The sequence below is a fragment of the Hemicordylus capensis genome, chromosome 3 (genome assembly GCF_027244095.1).
Source record: "Hemicordylus capensis ecotype Gifberg chromosome 3, rHemCap1.1.pri, whole genome shotgun sequence".
NCBI classification, from domain to species: domain Eukaryota; kingdom Metazoa; phylum Chordata; class Lepidosauria; order Squamata; family Cordylidae; genus Hemicordylus; species Hemicordylus capensis.
Genome location: NC_069659.1, coordinates 17909730 through 17933862, shown reverse-complemented (window position 1 = coordinate 17933862; position 24133 = coordinate 17909730). Strand labels below are relative to the sequence as shown.

General features: G+C 45.1%; 1 long non-coding RNA gene and 1 other non-coding gene across 4 annotated transcripts in view; both read left to right on the top strand.

Annotated features, from left to right (window-relative positions):
• Positions 1-24133, top strand: part of LOC128351846 (uncharacterized) — a 127823-nt gene that overhangs the window by 40290 nt on the left and 63400 nt on the right. The gene's annotated exons all lie outside the window — the stretch shown is intronic.
• Positions 21295-21366, top strand: TRNAT-GGU (transfer RNA threonine (anticodon GGU)). Its single transcript has one exon. It is a non-coding gene; the product is annotated as a tRNA-Thr (tRNA).

Below are 24133 nucleotides of genomic sequence, written 5' to 3'. Positions count from 1 at the left end.
TACCTCTTCACACATGATGATGGGGTGTATTGTCCAAAGCAACCCATAGCGACTGGGTTGTTTGTTGTATGTTTGTTTGTTTGTTTGTTTGTTTAAAAGCAGGTTACAGAGCTATGCATCACAGTGGGCCAAAGATTGGAATCAATGTGATTCAAGCCTTATCAAGCAATTTTTCATCAGGTACAATCTGATTTTAAAAATGCAATATCACAATTAATCATATTGAATGGTATTGGTAAGGGGTGGGGACCATTGGTAAGGGGTGGGGACACTGGTCTGCACCCCTTACCAATACCATTCAATATGGTTCAGAATACCATTACCATTCAATATGAATACCAATACCATTCCAATATGAATACCAATACCATTCAATATGATCAGAATCCCAGATGTTGTTGACTACAACTCCCATAATTCCCAGCCAAAGGCCATCGCAGCTGGGGATGCTGGGAGTTGTAGTCAACAACATCTGGAATTCTCTTTTAGAGGGAATGCTGATGGGGGCTAACCTGAATTCAAGAAGTGGGCTTCCTAAATAGCTGCCTTCTGAGCAGTCTCAGTGGGAATTTAAAATGCCACCTCCACCCCCCAAGAAATCACCCCACAATGCCCCAAGGAAAGAACACAGCATCATAATGTGGCTTCCTTTCCCAGAGCACTGTGGGGCAATTTTGAAGAGTTTAATCTAATTAGAGTCTACTTTGACTGTCTGCCTACCACCTCCTGTGCCACATCTTAAGCCTGTTACAGACTGTAGACTGTGGGGCTTTGACATCATGCTCAGCTTTTTGTTATGCATGGCATCTTGCCTAAAGAAGACATCTGGCTAACTTGAAAGCTTGCTCACTACTTTGTGACATTTCAGTTGGTCCCAATTAATGCTTGAATGATGGGAGAAGAGGGGTAGGAAAGCCTTTTATGAAATCCACAAGTCCCACCTTCTGCTTTGTCCCAAGTTTAGACCAATCATGGCCCCATTGTAGCCTCCTGAAAACCATTGCAGGAGCACCACCGGTGCTATTGTTGTTGGGATTTGCTACAGACGTTATCTCAGTTCTTTATTCAGGGCATGCAGGTGGGAGATGGCAATGGTACACCCCTCCTGTATTCTACCAAAGATAACCACAGGGCTCTGTGGTAGCCAGGAGTCGACACTGACTTGATGACACACTTTACCTTTATGTACAGGCTTGTGGGTGGAGTCACAGTGTTTGTCTGCTCCTCACTTGCTGACTTGAATTCAGACTGCAAGGTTCTCCCTCTCTCTGCATAAGGGACTGTTTATTGTTTTCATAGCCTATGTTTTAGTATCAAATCCTTGTTTCACAGTTAAAGTTGGCTTCCTGTTCAATTACTTATAGAGGATAAATTAATTACTCTGCAAAAACTGTCTCTGTGTAAACACCACTGCTGGAGTGTGTGAGGAGCGCCTAAGGATCACTCCAAACTGGAGGAGTGGGCAACAAAATAGCAAATGTGGTTCATTCATTCATTCATTTGACTTCTATACCGCCCTTCCAAATATGGCTCAGGGCGGTTTACGCAGAGAAATAATAAATACATACAATGTAAGCAAGTGTAAAGTGATGCATATTGGGGCAAAAACCCCTAACTTCACATATATGCTGATGGGATCTGAGCTGTTGGTGACTGACCAGGAGAGAGATCTTGGGGTCATGGTTGACAGCTCATTGAAAGTGTCGACTCAGTGTGCGTCAGCTGTGGAAAAGGCAAATTATATGCTAGGGATCATTAGGGAGGGGATTGAAAATAAAAATGCTAGTATTATAATGTCCTTATACAAATCTATGGTGCAGCCACATTTGGAGTACTGTGTTCAGTTCTGGTCACTGTATATTAAGAAGGATATTGAAGAACTGGAAAAGGTGCAGAAGAGGGCAACCAAGATGGTCAGGAGCCTGGAGCACCATCCTTATGAGGCTAGGTTACAACATCTGGGGTTCTTTAGTTTGGAAAAGAGGCTACTACATTAAGACAATGATGAAAAATTAGTGTCTAAGATGTATAAGCTGTTGCTTTTGGAGGAGACAAGAGATGAAGTGGTTAAAACGTCTATGATAAAATGGGCTCAAGATGTGGGTTATAATATAGATATGGCAGCTTGGGAAAAATTATGGAAAACTGATTTAAAGTTCACTGCATATTACACTTTAAAAGAAAATTATTATAAGATGATGTATAGGTGGTATTTGATGCCTAAAAAACTGGCGATAATGTATAAAAATGTTTCAAACAAATGTTGGAAGTGTGGACATTGTGAAGGAACTTTTTTCATATGTGGTGGTCTTGTAGGAAAGCAAAGGCTTTTGGGGACATGATATATAATGAGTTAAAAAAAAAAATTAAAATGACATTTCCTAAGAGCCCAGAATCCTTCCTGCTGGGAATAACACAAGGAGAGTTCTCCACAAGAAATTTAATATTCTTCATGTATGCAACCACGGCGGCCAGAATAGTATACGCACAGAAATGGAAGGACAATGAACTGCCCTCAAAAGAAGATTGGCTGATAAAAATTTTGGAATACGCAGAGATGGTAAAACGTACAGTACTGATAAGAGATCAAAATTTGGAAGGTTTTACAGAAGACTGGAAACCATTTTTACTGTACTTAAAGAACTATTTTCCTAATATTGATTTTTCAACAGGGTTTGAAATTTAGCAATATTAGCAGGTTGAGTAGACTAAAATCGAGTTTGGTAAGGTATAGGATATATGTTTTGAATTATTATAGCAAGGGTTAATTGTATAATTAGTTATTTGTGCTGATTAGTGAGCTGGAAGTCAATTTTGTTTAATGTTTGATGTAATGAGATTCTTAAGATATTGTTAAAATCAATAAAAAATTTAAAGTAATCTATGGAATTTTCTGCCACTGGATGTGGTGATAGCCACTAGCTTGAGTGGCTTCAAAGGGGGCTTAGACAAATTCATGGAGGGCTGGTCTATCAATAGCTACTAGTCTGGTGGCTATAGACCTCCTCTAGCCTCAGAGGCACAATGCCTCTCAATACAAGTTGCAGGGGAGCAACAGCAGGAGAGAGAGCATGCACATACCTCTTGCCTGTGGGCTTCTCAGAGGCATCTGGTGGGCCACTGTGTGAAACAGGATGCTGGACTGTGTGAAACAGGATGCTGTGTGAAACAGGATGCTGGAGGCCATGGACCTGATCCAGCAGGGCTGTTCTTATGTTCTTATGTGTTGTGCACCAGGGCACCTCCATTCTGGCATAATGTTGCACAAACACAATTACACAACAGGACACCCATGGGAAATAATGGGTATCCCATTGAGCAACTGTATTTGTACAATGTTATGCCAGAGCAGAACTGCCCAGAGAGAAATAGGATCTGTATGCTAATTGCTCTTTGGATTGCAAAGTGAATCCAAACTCTTCACCTGACACCACTGAGGAAGACCTTTGTTTGGTTAAAATGGGTCTGGCTCATTTTATGATTTTACAGATTGTCTCCTTCGAATATATTTCACCTTTGGTAATCTAGGACTTGGTCTTTTAAAAATATTGTAATTGTCTGGATTTGGAATATTTAGAACATTTCTAGCTGGATATCCATGATCCTGATGACTTTTGCAAGATCTGATTTATCTTTTGACAGTTTGGAATTCCTACTGCAGTGGACTTCTTCTTGATGAATGTTACTAAATGGGTAGATTCCTATGTTAAAATTCACTCATTGGTGGGTTTTTTTTTAATACTTTGGTATAATGCTGTAGTGATCAGCCATCCCTCCCCTAAAGATTTAACCAGAAATGAACCCTGCCATGACAGACAGGCTGGTGAACTCCAGGACTCAACCAATCAGCACACCATGTGAGTGGGACCTAGAGAGCCGCTGGGTGGAAGAAGAGTTTTCTTTGTTAAAAGAAGCTGGCTGGGGGTGCAGAGAGGAACAGATGTGGCCATGAGGTCTGATTGCAAGAATATTTCTCTGCAAGTCTTGGGAAGCCAGGAGGTCAGGAAGCTTGAATTCTCACCCAGGATTTGGTGAGTTCAAGACAAAGGAAGCCAGGACTTTGGCTTCAGGAATTTAGTCTAGGGAAAAGTTCATTTAGTCAGATTTGGCATTAGACTTTCTTTTTCTTTTGTGAGTGTTTTGTATATCCTTGATACTGGTCTATTATTGTTTACCTGTAATGTAACTAAACTAAGAAACACTAGCCTCTGCCCATCCAGCCAGGACACTGCAAAAGACTCTGAGCTTTTAAAGGTGCTTTTATATTTTCCTACATACCTGTTCCTTGAAACGAGGTAACCACGATTTTTAAAGCATGCCACCCCAACATCATTCGGGGTGCATTTTTGAAGTATTCTTGTAGCCTACTGAGTATTTTTACCTGTAAATAAAAGCTGAGAAAGCCTCAGTTGGAAGCATTTGAATAAAACTGTTTTTCTTTTGGTTCTTTTCTTTTACAAGCCTCTCCAAGTGAATTTTTAACTCGGGAGAAAGGTGGGGCTGAAAAGGGGTCTCACTCTGGTGCACACACACGCCTCAGGCGATCAACAGCTATCAGTTTTCGTGCCACATGTAGGCTTGCACATGGAAGGTTTTTGTACTTTTCTAATAGCAAAAGAGAGTTTTCCCTGGGATTCCACCCAAAGCCCCGGGGGGAGGGGGTTAAGGTCCATCGATAAGTGGGTGGTAGTGGCAGCCTTTAGAACCTACCCAAAATTACAGGAAGGTTTGCCAGAAAGCTCAGCCAGGATGATTCAGCATTTTTCTTCCCCTCACATGAGCTTGAATTGTATTTTTTGTATTTGTTCAATTTCGATACCGTCCTCCAAAAATGGCTCAGGGTGGTTTATACAGAGAAATAACAAATAAATAAGATGGATCCCTGTCCCCAAAGGGCTCATAGTTTAAAAAGAAACACAAGACATACACCAGCAACCGTCACTGGAGCTACTGTGCTGGGGGTGGATGGGGCCAGTTACTCTCCCCCTGCTAAATAAAGAGAATCACCACCTTAAAAGGTGCCTCTTTGCCAAGTTATCAGGGGTAAGCCGGCTTGCTCTGAGACAAAGGCTTTAATCCACTACAAATGCTGATTATGACATCAATATAATTCACATTTTGAGGACCTATTTATACATTTTTGGTGAATCTGATTTTGGATTCTTTGTGGATCACTGCAGTAATTTGGACATCCAATATATGTCACCCCTTGGTTTACTTTCGGTGTCTACATGTGTGCATGCAACAAAGGCAGAGCTCCCATTGCCTGCACTGCATTGAGTAGTATGTGATGTAAGCCAATATGTAATACAGGGTTAGTACAGAAGCTAAGGGAGCCACCACCACCACCCCACCAGCTCTCCTGTAATCTGAGCACTGAAATAAATGCATTGCCATAATATAACTTCTGGATTTTAAACAGGGTTAAAGTTGCCATGTTGAAGAGCTGTACACTTCAAATTTTGCTGTAAGTCAGCTTTGCTTTCACTCTCTGCCTTCCCATCTCCTGCTACTTGTCACCTGCTGACAGCGGATGATCTTCTTCCTACCTAAGGTAGATTTCCCCTCCACCCCCAGACTGTGAAATTGATTCCAATTGACAAGTGAGAGGGTGTCAATCACTGCTGACTTTTGTCATGATCAAAGACTCCTCTTCCCCAGATCTCTTGCCTTTCCTTAAATTGTATTTTCATAATTGGAAATTGCCTTCAGATGACTTTAATGAATTCTTGCACTTTATTAAGAAGCTGGGGAATGGATGATACACCACGGGGCATGATCAGAAAATGCACTTTGAAGGCAGAAAACCGTTTATGGAGACCTGTGTGACGCTCTCCCCCTCGAAAAATAAAATTGGTGTGCACTTTATATCCGTTTACAAATATATGCTGGGAAGAGTCAAATATACAGTCTGATTTCCCTCAATCCTGCTTTGGCCACCAGTATTAAATTACACTCCAGCCTGAAGGATATTTGGAAAGCTTTGAACTTCGTCCCCTTGCAAATGGCTCATGTGTTCCATTGATCAGTAGCAATATTGACTGCCAGGCATAGAAATAATCCTGCATTTTCCTCAGTATCATTTTCAGAAGTAATAAAGCAGGCCTGCAAAAACAACAACAACAACAACAACAATAATAAAACACCCAATAAAATAAAGTAAATGCTGATTGGTAAAATATATGGCATAGTATCTGTTGGGCAGCTCCTTTTATCTTATGATAGTAAGCAGAGTGTGACATAACTGGGGGTGGGGGAGGGGTGCATAAAGCCATAGTTCAGTGATGGTGCTTCGAATGTAGAAGATCCCAGGTTCAATGCCTGGCAGCATCTCCAAGCAGGGGTGGGAGAGACTCTTGCCTGAAACCTTGGAGAGCTGCTGCCGATCAGTGTAGACCAGGGATTCTCAACGTTGGGTCCCCAGATGTTATTGGACTTCAACTCCCATAATCCCCAACCAAAGGCCATTAGGGCTCAGGATTATGAGAGTTGAAGTCCAATAACTTCTGGGGACCCAATGTTGAGAATCCCTGGTGTAGACGATACTGTGCTAGATGGGCCAAGGGTCTAACTCAGTATAAGCAGAGGTGCACTTAGATAATTTTGGAGTCTAGACCTAAAGGCCTTTGGAGACACACACACCCCTTTTCGGGAGCCCCCACTCTGCAAATCAAGCATCATTCCCCTACACGCAACATGTCAGACACCGTATTTTTATACTTGGGCTCTTGAGGGCACAAATAGCAACTGAACTCACAAGAATGTAAGAATATAAAACAGGTATATTCATGCAGATATGGAGAGGTGCACCTCAGTGATTTTGGAGCCTGGACCTAAAGCCCTTTGGACCCCCCCCCCCCTCCACTTGCTGGAGGCCTCCTGCTGCTGCAAGTTAAGCATCATCCCCCTATTCTTATCCCACATATTTCTTTCCCCACTCCCCTCTCTGTCTCTAAAGCTCCCGACACAGTTCACAGTCACACTCGGCCACCAAGCACAGTGTGGGGCCCATGGTGACCACACCACTCAGAAGAGACTAAAGAGAATTGGGGGGGGGGGTCCAGAGGTGTGGAGGCCCTGGGCTTCAGCCCAAGTCCAGGGATGAGAACGCCACTGAGTACAAGGCAACTTCCTACATTCCTACAATTCTTTCTCATGAGCTGGCAACAGTATCATTGATCACTAGGCCTTAAGACAGAGACCTGTGCCATTAATAAATAAATGAGAGTATTTGGTACATGCAGTTAGACTGGGAAACTGATCTGTAGCTCTGTAGGCCGCTTGCTGCTGGAGCAAAGCAAATTGCCAAAATCTACATGCAGTGTGCATATCTAGAGGAATGTGTAGAATCTAAGAGAAACAGTTGTGGTATGCAAGGATAAGGCAGTGGAGAGGAATCAGGAATAGTAATAGTTTAATGAAATAGATAGCATGTACAGAGAGGCAAGTGCAGACTGCTTTTCTGTGCTCTTGCTGCTGGCTGTTTGTTAGCCCCGCCTCTACTCCAGGACTGGAATACAAGTAACTAAAACCCCTTCAAAAGCTGGCCTGGATCAAGGAATGGATTAACCCAAAATACCACAGAATGCTTTTTCCATTAGAGACTGAGTGGCATTGCAAGATATTGCCCACTATGGGTAGTTCGCCAAAGTGCAGTGGACTTTCAGTGTAGGCTGTTGAACACTTCATAAATCCATGCGGCAGTATGTCATGCACAGTGATGTCACGGCAAAGATCCACAACACTAATCAGTTTATTATTATTTATTTCAGTGCTCCCCAAGTTTTATTGGGGAGGGGGGAGCTGTCCCTCTTTTGTCTGAAGCAACATTAATGCAGAACAAGGCTATTTAAACCAATGGAGTTAAACCAGCACAATTATGTCCCCTATACTATACTGTGGGCGTGATACTGTAGTCTGGGTTTTTTTTTATAGTGACTAGTAATTATTTATAGTTCAATTTCTATACGACCTTTCATAAAAACATATCCCGAGGCAGTTTACAAAAAAAAAGAACACAATAAAACTCCTTAAGAATCACATTTAAAATATTAAAGTCAGTAAAACAATAAAAACCATAAAACGATACGAAATGCCCAAGAACAGAGGAGTTAATCCCTAAAGTGTAGAAGCCTGAACAGATAAAAAGTTATTTATTTATTTATTTATTTATTATATTTATATCCCTCTCTTCCTCCGAGGAGCCCAGAGTGGTGTACTACATACTTAAGTTTCTCCTCACAACAACCCTGTGAAGTAGGTTAGGTTAGTAGGTTAGTGAGAAGTGACAGGCCCAGAGTCACCGCGCTAGTATCATGGCTGAATGGGGATTTGAACTCGGGTCTCCCCGGTCCTAGTCCAGCACTTTAAAGCAGCCACAGATATCAAAGAACAGACATTCACTGGGAGAGCATTCCAGAACCTAGGGGCAGCAACAAAAAAGGCCCTGTCCCATGAATACAGTGAATACAATGAATATTTACATACCACTTCTCAACAAAAGTTCCCAAAGCGGTTTACATAGATATAAAAATAAATAAAATAGCTCCCTATCCCCAAAGGGCTTATAATCTTTTAAAAAAACCCACACAAGACAGATACCAGAAACAGCCACTGGAGGGATGCTGTGCTGCGGCTGGATAGGGCCAGTTGCTCTCCTCTTGCTAAATAAAAGGAATAATCAATTGAACAAGGTGCCTCTTTTGTTCAGTTAGCAAGGGAGATGTGTGCAACTATTTAGCCTTTCTAATGGCTATGTCAGCCCGCAGAGCAGAGCCCCCTCTGATGTCCTTGTTAGGTGGGCAGAACCCCTTGGGAGCAGGGGGTCCTTCAGGTGTCCAGGGCCCAAACTGTTAAGGGATTTAAAGGTAATGACCAGCACCTTGAATTGGATCCAGAAACAAATCATCAGCCAGTGTAGCTCTTAGATGATTGGTGTAACATGTTCCAAGTGAGCAGTTCCAGAAAGAGGGCTGATTTTGAATGTAGGAACTCCTAGATTCCAATCCCTCTCTGTCATTGTCCTGGCACATTGGCAAAGCCTCCGCATGGCCATGAGTGCTTACTCAAAGTTTACTTGGTGTCAGAGTTCCCTGTAAGAGGAATTCCCAGATGTTGTTGGCTACAACTGCCATAATCCCCAACCAAAGGTCATTGCAGCTGGGGATTCTGGGAGTTTATACATTATTTATTTATATATTCAATTTTTTTTATACCACCCTTCCGAAAAGGCTCAGGGCGGTTTACAATTTAAAACAGAAACCATTAAAACCAAAAACAATTAAAACAGAGCTATAAATATTAGCACCAATTTAAAAAAAATCTTAAAAAACAATTAAACTATCATAACAATTAAAACCCTGAAAATCAGGTTAGCATTACAACAATTACAGGTGAAACTCGGAAAATTAGAATATTGTGCAAAAGTCCATTAATTTCAGTAATGCAAATTAAAAGGTGAAACTGATATATGAGACAGACACATTACATGCAAAGCGAGATAAGTCAAGCCTTAATTTGTTATAATTGTGATGATCATGGCGTACAGCTCATGAAAACCCCAAATCCACAATCTCAGAAAATTAGAATATTACATGGAACCAAGAAGACAAGGATTGAAGAATAGAACAATATCGGACTTCTGAAAAGTATAAGCATGCATATGTATTCAGTACTTGGTTTGGGCCCCTTTTGCAGCAATTACTGCCTCAATGCGGCGTGGCATGGATGCTATCAGCCTGTGGCACTGATGAGGTATTATGGAAGACCAGGATGCTTCATTAGCCGCCTTCAGCAATTCTGCATTGTTTGGTCTCATGTCTCTCATCCTTCTCTTGGCAATGCCCCATAGATTCTCTATGGGGTCAGGTCAGGCGAGTTTGCTGGCCAATCAAGCACAGTACACTGTATACTTTTCAGAGGTCCGATATTGTTCTATTCTTCAATCCTTGTCTTCTTGGTTCCATGTAATATTCTAATTTTCTGAGATTGTGGATTTGGGGTTTTCATGAGCTGTATGCCATGATCATCACAATTATAACAAATTAAGGCTTGACTTATCTCGCTTTGCATGTAATGCATCTGTCTCATATATCAGTTTCACCTTTTAACTTGCATTACTGAAATTAATGGACTTTTGCACGATATTCTAATTTTCCGAGTTTCACCTGTAAAACTAATTAAAGTATTGAGTTGTAGTTAATAACATCTGGGAATCCCTGTTAGAGGGAACACTGCCTGGTAGGGATGTGCACGGAACCGGGCAGGGGAGGCTCGAAGGCAGGGGGGTTTCTGCTTTAAGGGCAGGGGAGGGTGCACTTACCCCTCCCGCTGCTTTTCTCCTGCTGGGGCTCCATGTTTTAAAAGTCCACCAGTGCGGCAACGTACCTCCCTGCCACCCCATTGCCCCCTTTACCGGAAGTATCCAGTGCACCTGTGTGCAGCGGACACATGTGTGGGCACGGGCAGGCACATTGGGCATATGCGTGCGACATGCGCATGCAGGCACATTGGATACATCCACCTACTTCCTATAAAGGGGGAAACGGGGTGGCAGGGAGGTACACTGCCACCCCAAAGGACTGGGTGGGGGGGAAGTGGAGGGAGGGGTAAGTGCACCCTCCCCCACCCTTATTCATTCATTCATTTATTTATTTATTTAGCATGTTTTTATACCGCCCAAAACTTACGTCTCTAGGTGGTTTATACCCAGAGTGGCTTACTGCTTTATACTCTTAAAGCAGAATCCCTCCCGTCTCCAAACCGGCAGAACTGCCTGCCGTTCAAACTGGTTCGGAGGCCCATAAAGGGCCTCCGAACCGGTTCCGTGCCCATCCCTACTGCTTGGTGGGGGCGGTGTGTATGGCAGCGGTGCCAGTAAGTTCACACTGCTGAGACTGACTGCCAGGGTAGATCACAGGCCAGGGCTGAGCAAAAGCTTGAACAGGACTCCTGAGGGAAGAAGACCCAGCAGAGGCCAGAGCCAGGGAGTTGGTGGTGTCAGGAGCCAGGCTGCTGGTGACGACAGGGAGCACAAGCTGGGGCATGGAGTTCTCTGCGACTGGCTGGGTTCAGACGCAAGGAAGCTGGAAGCCAGACCAACAAGAGGGCCATTGCTCCAGCAGCAAGCAGGCTAGGCTGAGGGGCTTATAAAGCTGGGGCTTGGAAGAGCAGAGCCTAACGGGTCATTGGTTGCAGCTGGGACTGCCTGCCTGCTGGCTTCCGAGTAGAACTCCTCCTCACAAGGGAAATCTTTAAATTTGTCCATGAGTAGCCTTTGACCTAATTTCCTTTCTGGCAGTTAGGCATGCACTCCGCCTGCGTTTGCAGAGGGCTTCACGGGCCTTCTTCCAGCACTGTTCAATCTGATGGGAAGGCTCCTCCTGATCAGAGTCCACAGAGCGTCTCGAGGGGAAGCCCCATGTCCATGATGGTCTGGGTATTGGGGGTCCCTCCTAGGGACATAGGAAGCTGCCATATACTGAGTCAGTCCCTTGGTCCATCTAGCTCAGGATTGTCTACACAAACTGGCAGCAGCTTCTCCAAGGTTGAAGGAATCTCTCTCAGCCCTATCTTGGAGATGCCACAAAGCGAACTTGGAACCTTCTGCTCTTCCCAGAGCAGCTCTGGGGAATATCTTACAGTGCTCACACTTCTAGTCTCCCATTCATATGCAACCAGGGTGGGCTCTGATTAGCTAAGGAGACAGGTCATGCTTGCTACCACAAGACCTCAGGAAGGGCTTCATAAGGGTCCCTGCTTCCTGGCTGAGTGGCCTTTGCCCTGGCTGGGGCTTCAGGGATCTCTGGTGCATTGGTCCTAGCCTCCTGATCCTGTTCAGACTCACTACTGAGGCATCCATCATGATCTGTTTCCCTGGCTACTTCCAGATCGGGCTCCTCCAAGTCTGACTCCAATGGTCCAGAGCAATCCTTGACAGTCATGGACTTCAAGGGATGGCCTGGAGCCAAGATGCAGAAGGATCATAGCTCAGTGGAAGAGCATCTGCCTTGCTTGCCCCAGGTTCAATCCCTGGCAATTCCAGGTGAACCTGGGAAAGACCCATCGGAAACTCAGGAGAGCCGCTGCAAGTTGGTGTAGGCAGCTGAACGAGATGAACCAATGGTCCAACTTGATATAAGTCTGCTTCCTATGGTTCCGAGTAGGCATCTCCCTAAAGGTTTTCACTGAGCATAGAAAATAGCAAATCCATTGTTCTGCTTTCCATTCATATTGTGGACGTCTGAAGCTATGGATGGATGACTAAGGAATCCCATGCAGAATGGCTGGATGTGCATATCAGTCAGTCAACCAATCAATCAGTCCTTTATTACAGTCTCTGACCAACCAAAACAGGAATACTGAACACCTCATCGTACAATTTAGAAACAGATTATAAGTATTACACTCACTATAATTAAATAACTATCCACTAATCACGTAACGTGTAATATTATCTCCTGTCACACAGAACCCAACTACACAGTAAGGTCGTTCACATGACCAGCCCTACCCAGGCTTGCACAGCACTGTCGGGCTGGTCATGTGGTCAGCTCCGATCCCAGCGCTCTTCAGCCAAGTAGCCCAGGTCAATAACCCAGGTGAAAAGTGAGGTAAAGGGCCACATGTGCCCTTCTCCCTCGCCTTTCCTGGCTGTGTGGACACTCAGGCTGCCTGTAGCCCGAGGATCCATACAGCCAGGTGGCAGGAGCATCAGCAGTGGGGAAATCCCCCAATGCACCGCACTCCTCTCATGGTGCATTGTGGGATGCTGGAGGATGAAGTCCTCTAGATCCCGGCTCTGCCTCTCGCCACCATGGCACTTGTGTGGGTGCGTGAGTGGCAGAGGGACAAGGAGTGGAAGGATCATCTGCAGGGAGGCAGGAAGGAGCCTCTCTGCCAGCCCTCCCCAGCATCACAGTACATTGTCACATGCACAACCTTAGTATACAATATCTTGAATTCTGGTTAGAGAGAAGAAGGAAAACATAAAAAAAAATCAAGTTAAAAAGCTGTAATATAAGTGTTATGAATGAATGATTGATTGATTGATTCAGTGCCGTCAAGTCGATGTCGACTCTTAGCGACCACATAGATAGATTCTCTCCAGGATGATCTGTCTTCAACTTGGCCTTTAAGGTCTCTCAGTGGTGCACTCGTTGCTGTCGTGATCAAGTCCATCCACCTTGCCGCTGCTCGTCCTCTTCTTCTCTTTCCTTCCAATTTTCCCAGCATTATGGATTTATCAAGGGAGCTGGATCTTCGCATAATGTGTCCGAAGTATGATAGTTATTGTTATGACTATCACAATAAAATATACAACATAGTAGGACATGCCCCATTGATTCTACTGCCCCAGAACCACAAGGGCATGTATGCTCAGTATAAGGGATTGTCTTAAATCTTCACTGATGCTAAGACATTGAACTGCACCATTGTAAACACTCTTTGACATTTGGGCATGGTGAGCGTGAAAAGATATTGAACCGGCATGTTATTATATGGGGTTAGGGTTATGTTGATGTGCATATATATAGGCAGACAGTTTCCTATGTGCAAAGTGCTGTGCAGGCATAAATATGATGGGCTCTTCACTTCAGTCTGCATCCTAGACCCCCTTAACAGTAGGACTGAAACGAAAACTTGCCAAATGTTGAATTCGGCTGAATATTCACATTTCAGAATCGGGGTTGGACGTCACCTTTCAGACTTTACTTGTTTTGACCAGCTCACTGGATTAATGGAGTAGAATCTTTATCACTTTGGGTTACAAATCTGTTGTCAAGTACTGATTGCCGCTGCATGCCTGCTGTCAGTTGCTGACTGCTACTTGTCAGCTATGATCAAAGTATGATTTCTGTTGCATGCCAGCTGTGTGCCAGATGTTCATTGCTCAAGTGTTGCTTACTGTGCAGCACATTTGGATGTGAATTGCTGATACTGAAGATTCAATATGCGTTGAATATTCACATGCCCAGAGTATATTTGGAAAATATTTACTATCATAATTTGCAGAGGATTTCTTTTCTTTTTTTCTTTTTTCTGGTGGGTAGTTTGAGGAGGAGGAAGTTGATTATATCACCTTTCCTGAATTCTGATAGCTTTCTCTGTTTCAAACATTCCAGAGAGATCTCCACACCATCATCTAACCCTGGAGAGCTGCTGCCGGTGAATATGGACAATATTGAGCTAGACGGATCAATGGTCTGACATAGGAAGCTGCCAGTTAGGGTCAGGTCATTGGTCCATCTAGCTCAGTATTGTCTACACTGACTGGCAGCAACTCTCCAAAGTTACAGCAAGGAGTCTCTCCCAGCCCTACCAGGAAATGCCAGGGAGTAATCCTGGGACCTTCCGCATGCAGGCATACAGATACCCTTCCATTGATCCATGGCCCCATAACCTAACCTATAACTTAGTGCTCACAGGTAGTCCCCCACCCAAATTCAAACCAAGGCAGACTCTGCTTAGCAAAGGAGACAATTCATGCTTGCTACCACAGGACCAGCTCTCCTCCCCAGGACAACTGAAACAAACTCCTATAAAGAAACATCTCCTGACCACTGAACATTAACATTCTCCTGTCAAATATTGGATCACCATCAGGCATGGCTTTAAGACAGAACTATAAACCCTGTTCACAAATTATGTTAGATGCATATACAGATCTATACACATGTACACTTATTCACATGTGGAACACATGTACAGCAGTACACTTCCTATCTATATCCTGCATTTCAGGCCTGTACCCAGGTTCTGAAAGGAATGCATTTACAGTCATTCACACAAAAACATGTACAGACGCTCGAACAGACACATGTACAGAGCACAAATCCGCAACAAAATTTCAAACCTTGCCTACTTCTACAGGAGATCTGTATGGCCAGCAATTGGGGTGACTCCAGAAGAACAAGTCAGGGTGTCAAAGAATGTAAATTGTTTTAAAGGATTCTTAATGTATCAGGTTTTTATAAGTTTTTGAATTGTTTTGGGTTTTTTAGCTGCTTTATTGTATATTAAAATCTTTGTTCCCGATCATTGTTTGATTTTAACTGTTTTGTGATATTTGTGAACCGCCCTGAGCTATTCTGTAAGGGCGGTCTAGAAATCGAACAAATAAATAATAAATACATAAATTAGAGGAGTGAGGATTTTGCTATGCATTAGATACATATAGAGGCAAGGTAATTAATGTTGTTGGTTTATTTATCTTTTTCATGATGCTTGCTCGACATTTTCAGACACATTCAGAAAATGGGTCAGATTCCTCTTAGAAAATATCGAAGCTATTTTCGATATTTACGAGCAGCCCTACCCAGGCTTGGGCTCATGTGAAATGCTGGAATCAGGGCCAATCCCAGTACCTCCTCCCTAGGTAGCCTGGGATAGTTACCTGGCCTTTTATAGAGATGTGTGCACAAAACCAGTATGCCCAGTTCGAGTCTGAATCAAACTGGACCTGGCATGTTTGGTTTTGTGTACATCCGAACACCCCTGAACAACCCTTGGTTCCGTACAAGTTCGGGGTTTCTACCTTTAAAAACAAAATTTTTAAGTGAAACTTACCTACACCAGGTAAGCAGCCTGAGCAGAGACAGTGCTGGATGCCTAGAGCACTGAGCTTTAGGGGAAATCTCTCAGTGCAGGGTTTCTTAACCTTGGGCTCCCCAGATGGTTTTGGACTACAACTCCCATCATCCTCAGCCACAAAGGCCATATCTGGGGGTGATGGGAGTTGTAGTCCAACAACATCTGGGGGCCCAAGGTTAAGAAACCCTGCCTCAGTGCACTGCGTACCTTGCGTGGTACATTTAGAGATATCTGGAGGCCAGGATGCATTTCCCCAGAATGCCATGCTGCCCACCACAGCAGCATGGATCGTGCGGGTGGGTGAGGTGCGTGTCCCACACATGGATCAGAAGCATCTAGGAGGAAGGTAAGCTCGGCCTTGCCTTCTCCCCGTACCCCTCCCTGCCCTCCAAAAATGGCTGTGAGAATGGCCTTATTGTCTTTTTGTATTAGGCCAAACCTTCCAGTCTGCTTTCCTGGCTAGTTTTTTCTTGCTCTCCAAGACCATGTGGCAGGAAAGACTGTCTTGGGATGTGTGGTCAGTGTCAGGCCAGCTGGAATCTGCAAGGGAGATAACCCTGCACCCCTCTGCACACATCGTCTCATCCAGTCTAGTTCCTGACCAGGGAGGAAGTTAAGAAGACCTGGCTCCTGAGAGGCTGGAGAAGTCTCCCTCTTGCCTGGCTGCTCTGGCTTCTGCTGCTTGTCCTGGGATAGAGCGAATGAGGCTTCTTTAAACAATGGAGGCCTTTTAAAATAATTTTTCCAAGTTATGGAACCATAATATACTATGATTATGCAAATGTTCCAGACCGGCTAATTGGAGAGGACCCGCTGCCATTTGGGGTCCTCCATGCCAGCAACAGCCATCACCTTTCTGATGCCGGGAGGAGAGCTGGTCTTGTGGTAGCAAGCATGACTTGTCCCCATAGCTAAGCAGGGTCTGCCCTGGTTGCATCTGAATGGGAGACTTGATGTGAGAGCACTGTAAGATATTCCCCTCAGGGGATGGAGCCGCTCTGGGAAGAGCAGAAGGTTTCAAGTTGCCTCCCTGGCTTCTCCACGATAGGGTTGAGAGAGATTCCTGCCTGCAACCTTGGAGAAGCCGCTGCCAGTCTGTGAAGACAATACTGAGCTAGATAGACCAATGGTCTGACTCAGTATATGGCAGTTTCCTATGTTCCTATGAAGTCTGCAAATGACAAAGGCACAAAGATGGTGATAGTGTGTGTGTGTGTGTGTGTGTGTGTGTGTGTGTGACTTCTTTTAATGGTAGCAACCCCTATTTAGCTTTGGTTCAATAATACTTAACTGTCTTCTTTTAATTTAGCAGATTTTTTTATTCCATAGAAGAGCTAAATGCTTTAAAATGGAGTGTCTTTGACAATTTAATTCTGTCTGGAGACTTAAGAACTGCCAACATTTGAAGCAATCTTTCTCATTAGAGGAGTATTATGATGAGGCTATCAAAAGTGGTGGCGGGGGGGAGGGAGGGGGCGGACGAGCCAGCTTCTGCAGCGAAAGGGGTGAGCATAATTGCAAAACTTCTGGGGTATTTTTGGGAAGTGTTTCAGTTGATTTATGTCACTCGGGAAGTGCTGGTCTCACGAGTCACTTTGGGCTGTCTTGTGTGTGGTTTTCTTTCTGAAACGTATCGCCATAGTTTAGTAATGAGCAGAAGAGCCTTGTCTCGATCAGACTATCTAGTTCAGCCTCCTTTTGCCCACAGTGTCCCACTAGACCCCTGCTGAGTGAGCAAAGAGACACCTGTTAAAGTGGTGATTCTCTTATATGTAGCACAGGGAGAGCAACTGGCCCTGTCTAACCCCAGCACAGCATCCCTTCAGTGGCTGCCGCTGGTCTTTACCTTATGTTTCTTTTTAGATTGTGAGCCCTTTGGGGACAGGGGACCATCTTATATATGTGTCGTTTGTCTATGTAAACCGCTTGGAGAACTTTGGTTGGAGAGCAGTATATAAATATCTGAAGGCATACACCCTCTCCTGCTGTTGTTCCCCTGCAACTGGTATTCCAAGGGAGCGGTGTGTGTGTGTGTGGGGGGGGGTGATCGTGCCACCAAGGCACCTCTTAACCATGGGCCAGGATGCCCCCTTGCCCCCTCCAACACCCAACCAGCAAACGAAGCACTTGCCTGCTGGGATCATGAGGCACATCCCTCTCCTCCCCAGCAGTGTTTCACAAAACGCTGGCTGTGCTGGGTGGGGGGCGGGGGAGGGTGTGCGGGGATCCCAGCCAGCGTTTCAATGAAATTCTGACTGGGGAGGGATGGGAGAGGGTCCGAACAGACCCCATGCAGTGGCTCCACCCAGAGGTGCACCTAGGTAATCTTGGAGCCTAGACCTAAAGGCCTGTGGAGGGCCCCACCACCACTGGAGGGCCCCCCACCCCGCAAGTTAAGCACAATCCTCTACACATACCGTGGCACACCCAGTATTTTTAACTTGTGAATTTTTGAGTACTCAAACAGCAACTGAACTCACAAGAATGGAAGAATATAAAACAGATATATTTATGCAAATATGCATTAGCAGGGCATTAGAAGTAACATTTCAACACACAACATAATGCTTCCCCACTCCCCTCTCTTTCTCTAAAGCATCGGGTGCAAGTCACAATTGCACTCGGCCGTCCACCACAATGCGGGCCCGCGGCAACCACACCACCCAGGACAGATTAAGGAAGACTTGGGGGCCCCAAGGGGATGTGGAGACTCTGGACTTCACCCCCCCCCCCAAGTCCAGGGGTAAGAGCATCTCTGGCCTTGCGTTCTGTATCTGACATCAGGGGCAAGTGGGGGGGGGGCAATGCCGAGGACAGAGCTTGTCAGCCCTGGAAAAGTTTCCCTTCCCCAGTCAGCAGTTCGTGGAATCACTGCCTGGGAGTTCCATGACCTGCCTTCTCAAGGAGGCCGGGAAAGGAGCTGCCAATCAGCGATTCCATGAACCACTGACTGGGGAAATTCTGCCAGGGTTGATGGGCCCCGTCCTCGGCATTGGTTCTGCCCCCTTGGGTCAGACTTCAGAAACAGGGGGCATGGCTTGGGGTGCACACGTGCTCCATGCATGTGATCGTAAAGCCATGGGGGCGGGGGCTGGAGGACTTCATCCTCCAGTCATGGCCAAACTCCCTATGCCCCTGTATGTAGCCCTAAAGACTACAACATGTCTAGGGCACATTAATATGCCGTAAGAGATCAATTGTGGTTCTTACTCACAATTAATATCCCGCCTTTCCTCCAAGTAACACAGGGCAGCCAACATGGATATACATGGAGGCTGGAGGTCACCTCCAACCCCAGAGGCAAGATGCCTCTAAATACCAGTAGCAGGGGAATAACAGTAGGAGAGATGGCATGCCCTCACCTCTTGCCTGGGGGCTTCCCAGCGGCATCTGGTGGGCCACTGTGTGAAACAGGATGCTGGACTTGATAGGCCTTGGGCCTGATCCAGCAGGGCTGTTCTTATGTCCTTATGGATTACCCCTGTTCCTCCTCACAACAACCTTGTAAGTTTGTGTGACTGAGAAAAATGTTATTCCCCCAAGATCATCCAGTGAGCTTCATGGCTGAGTGGGGATTTGAACCCAGGTCTCCCCACTTGCAGTCCAGCATTCTAACCATTGCACCACACCAGAAAAGAATTGTGGTGGCTCAAACTATCCACATGCAAAGGAGGTTGCTTACCGTGCCTATGATTCATTTATTTGGACTTGCCGCCTCCAAACCAGCCTCCACAGGGCTAAGATGATTTTGCTGTCTCTCTCCACCAGACATGGCTGGAGCATGGGGAGATGCAACAGCATTATCCTTCTGAAGAGGGGCTGCTTGTTACCGCTCTGTATGAGATGAGATGCTGCTCTGATTTGCCCCTTCTAGTCAAAAAGAATGCCCAGGACAGTGACTCGAGCAGAAACATAGCAGAAAGGCACATGGAAATCATACTCCTAGGTCCAAACTAGACACGACTTTAATCATATCATTGGTCCTGGGGTGCTTGGGTTTTTGTTTGTTTCTGTAAATAACAAATGTGCAGAACCCTGATACAGGTCAGGAACATAAGAACAGTCCAGCTGGATCAGGCCCAAGGTCTATCTCATCCAACATCCTGTTGGCTGGGTATGGACGAGATGCAAAATGAACTGAGCACTTCATTTACTGGCTGGTTGCAGTGGTCCACCGGATGTCTCTGGGAAGCCCATAGGCAAGAGGCGAGGGCATGGCTTCTCTCTTTTTGTTGTTCCCCTGCAACAGGTATTGAGAGGCATTGTGCCTCTGAGGCTGGATGTGGCCCACAACCACAAGACTAGTAGCCACAGATAGACGTGTCCTCTATGAATTTGTCTAATCCCCTTTTAAAGCCATCTAGGCTGGTGGCTGTCACCACATCTTGTGACAGAGAATTCCATAGATTAACTATGCACTGTGTGAAAAAGTTCACGGAAAGGGAGGAGTTGGCTTTAATGTATCCCTGCCATTATCTTGATTTGGATTTGGCCCTCCATATGTCCCCTTTTACCCACTTGTGTGACAGTGAACCATTAATTAGGAAGTCAGCATTCATCCAGATGTCACCCACTATTATTAGTATTAATATTGTTAATAGCAATAAATGGGTTTACCTTCTGCCTTTGACTCTAGGGCTATACTGCAGCATTTTGTTGTGGGTCCATACCTGTAAATCATAATATGCACAATAAAGGCCAAAAAAAGGCATAAAAGAGTCCAGTTTTTACACAATATATTCGGGAAGCTGACCCAGAGCTTTCCCCAAAGGTGGAGCCACAATTGCACAGAGGGGTTCAAAGAACTAGGGCCACCATACCCAGGGGCCACACCTAGCACCCCAGCCATGCTCTTGCATCTGACATCAGACATGCAGGGGGCATGGCCATGTTTGCAAATGGGGCATGTGGCCCTGCTTGCAAAATCAACCATGCCCCTTGTATATTTGACATCGGGTGCAGGGGGCATTGCTTGGGTGGCAGGGGCTGGCAGTGGACTGGACAGGGGCCACCAGCATTCTCCCTACACCATTGGCTTTCCCTACCCCCCAACTAACAACATCCGCATCCAGGTTGGCTATTTTCTGGTCAGTGGACCATTTTGCCCTATTCAAAAAGTAGAAGTATCAGCTGAACTCACCAGCAAATGATAGACCCCTGACCTGTTGTGCAAGGTACTGATGTACGTCAATGGTTTGCTGAGAACCATAAAGAGAGAGCCTCTATTTCTGACCTATAAATACCCCCATTGCTGCTTCTTAAAAGCCACAGCCATAAAGATTGTGTGTTGCTGCCTGCGGCTTCTTTGGGCTCTCGATGGCCAAATGATGTTAAAACTCTGGGAAATAATTACCTCTGATGAAATAAAGCCTCATTGATTTTTAATCTCCATCTTTCCCTATAAATGTATGCAAACCATTTGCTTGTCCTTAAAAAAAAATCCTCCCAAATCAGCCAAATAAAAAATGCCAAGTTTTTATCTTAACTGCTTTCTAATTTTAAAGCTATGCTTAGATGAACATTGTATTGCTTCAGCATATTTGCCTGCCTCAGCAGCCCAATTTCCAATGAAGGCCTTCAGGCACTCGAGCTCTTCATCTGTGCCATCAAAGAGGCCATTGACTGGAAATTAATGCAAAGGCCAAATGTAGCCCTCAGAGTGCAGCTTCAGGGATTTCTGAAAATACAGTTTTGCTGGGAGATGGGGCTGTAGCTCAGTGGTAGAGTGTCTGCTTGGTATGCAGAAGGTCCCAGGTTCAATCCCTGGTATCTCCACATAGGGCTGAGAGAGACTCCTGCCTGAAACCTTGGAGAAGCCACTGCCAGTCTGTATAGACAATACTGAGCTAGATGGACCTATGGTCTGACTTGCGATGTTCCTAAGATTGGAAATACTGGTGTACGACTGTGTGATCATCATCATCATCATCATCACCTTTATTTCCTTACTCATTACATAATCATGCACACAAGGATCTTGGAATACATTTTAAAAAACTATTTAGCAGGGGTGTGCCTGAATGCAAAAGTTGGGATCGGATCTGAACCGATCTAATCTAACCCCACAAATGTTGGTTCAGGGACCTTTGGACTCTTCTGAATTTGGGAGTTGGAATAGGAATCGGAGTCAGGATTGGGATCAGAGTTGGACCAACCTTAAAACAATGTTTTAAAGTAACCGGAATACTCACTGTGAACCTGGAAGAAAAACAATGTAACACCAGAGAGTTGCATGTCACTCACCAGAGAGTGATGTTACATCAGAGAATCTAAGGGGAAGTGATGTAAGAGAAAATTGGAGGAGAAACCCCCAAATCAGCCACTTGTTAGTCAAAATGGACTAAAAAAAATCTTTACAGAACCCTTTTTTTTTAAAGGAGATATGCACAAGCAGACAGGTGGGCAGATAGAGGGCTGGAGATGGGCTTTTTCCTCCAACTGAAATCGCTTAAAAAGAAACCCCCCCAACCCCCCCCCCCCCACACACACACAAACCAGTGAGCAGACTCTTGCCGTCATTTAGAGCTCTGGAAAGCTCTGATTCTTTTTCCAAACAGGGTCGGGAAAATCTGATACATAGGAACATAGGAACCTGCCATATGCTGAGTCAGACTCTTGGTCCATCTAGCTCAGTATTGTCTACACAGACTGGCAGCAGCTCTCCAAGGTTTCAGGCAGGAGTCTCTCCAAGCCCTATCTTACATAAGAACATAAGAACAGCCCTGTTGGATCAGCCCCAAGGCCCATCTAGTCCAGCATACTGTTTCGCACAGTGGCCCACCAGATGCTGCTAGAAGCCATAAGCAGGAGTTGAGGGCGTGCCCTCTCTCATGCTGTTACTCCTCCGCAACTGGTACTCAAAGGCATCCTGCCTTTGAGGCTGGAGGTGGCCTATAGCCCTCTGACTAGTAGCCATTGATAGACCTCTCCTCCATGAAGTTCTCCAAACCCCTCTTAAAGCCATCCAGGTTGTTGACTGTCACCACATCCTGTGGCAAAGAGTTCCACAAGTGGATCACGTGTTGTGTGAAACAGAACTTCCGTTTGTTGGTCCTAGATTTCCTGGCAATCAATTTCATGGGATGACCCCTGGTTCTAGTGTTGTGTGAGAGGGAAAAGAATTTATCTCTCTCCACACCATGCATGATTTTATAGACAGCTATTATGTCTCCCTGCAGTCGTCTTTTTTCTAAACTAAAAAGCCCCAGGTGTTGTAGTCTTGCCTCATAAGAAAGGTGCTCTAGGCCCCTGATCATCTTGGTTGCCCTCTTCTGTACCTTCTCCAGTTCAACAATATCCTTTTTAAGATGTGGTGACCAGAATTGTACGTAGTACTGCAAGTGTGGTCGCACCATAGTTTTGTATAAGGGCAATATAATATTAGCCGTTTTATTTTCAGTCCCCTTCCTAATTATCCCTAGCATGGAATTGGCCTTTTTTACAGCTGCGGCACATTGAAATGACACTTTCAATGAGCTGTCCACTACGACCCCAAGATCCCTCTCCTGGTCAGTCACTGACAGCTCAGATCCCATCAGCATATACTTGAAGTTGGGTTTTTTGGTCCCATTGTGCATCACCTTACACTTGCTAACATTGAACTGCATTTGGCATTTTGTCGCCCACTGGCCAGGGAGGGAACTTGGAGCCTAGATGCTCTTCCCAGAGCAGCTCCATCCCCTGAGGGGAATCTCTTCCAGTGCTCACATATCAAGTCTCCCTTTCGTATGCAACCAGGGCAGACCCTGCTTAGCGAAGGGGACAAGTCATGCTTGCTACCACAAGACCAGCTCTCCTCCTTATTCAAACTGGGCTATGCAAGTTCAGGTTCGTACTGTCTCCAGACCGCCTCTGATCTGAGTAAAATCAGACCATTTGTGGTTTTACCGATCCGATTTTGCACAGCTTATTATTTAATCCCAAATATATGCAAGAATGTGTCTTTGAACCTTGCAATGAAACTTGCCTCCCTCCAATGGCTTCTGCTCACTACTGCGCCAATACCCTCCCCCTACACACACACACACTTTTTCTTATTTTGGAAAAGGCACTTGTGAGACTCTCTTCTCATGACCCTCACAGCATGAATCATCCATGGTTTTCAGACGAATCTAGCCATGGGAATCACACGCTGAGGTGGTTGTCAGGGAATGTTGCCACCATGCCCAGAACTCCTTGCACATATCATCTTTTTATACCACTATGCCATTGTCAATGATCAGGATGTTGCTTTCCCACCAGCATGCAAACAAGCTAGATTCTGTGTGTCTGCTCTTGGCATCGGCATACCCAAGGCAGTGTGTGGCACCCTCCGTGCAAGTCAACACAGATTGTTTCAGATGCAACATGTTGGGAGGGTTATGAGAACAGGCCCATGATGGCAATTTGAACAAAGCCAATATACTTCTGAAGGCATAAAAACACACTCTCTCTCCTCACTAGTACCAGGTCTTTTTTAGCTCTGTCAACATTCCAGCCATATTTATACATAAATTTATATTTCTGTAAACCACCTGGAGATTGCTACGTCAGGTGCTATAGA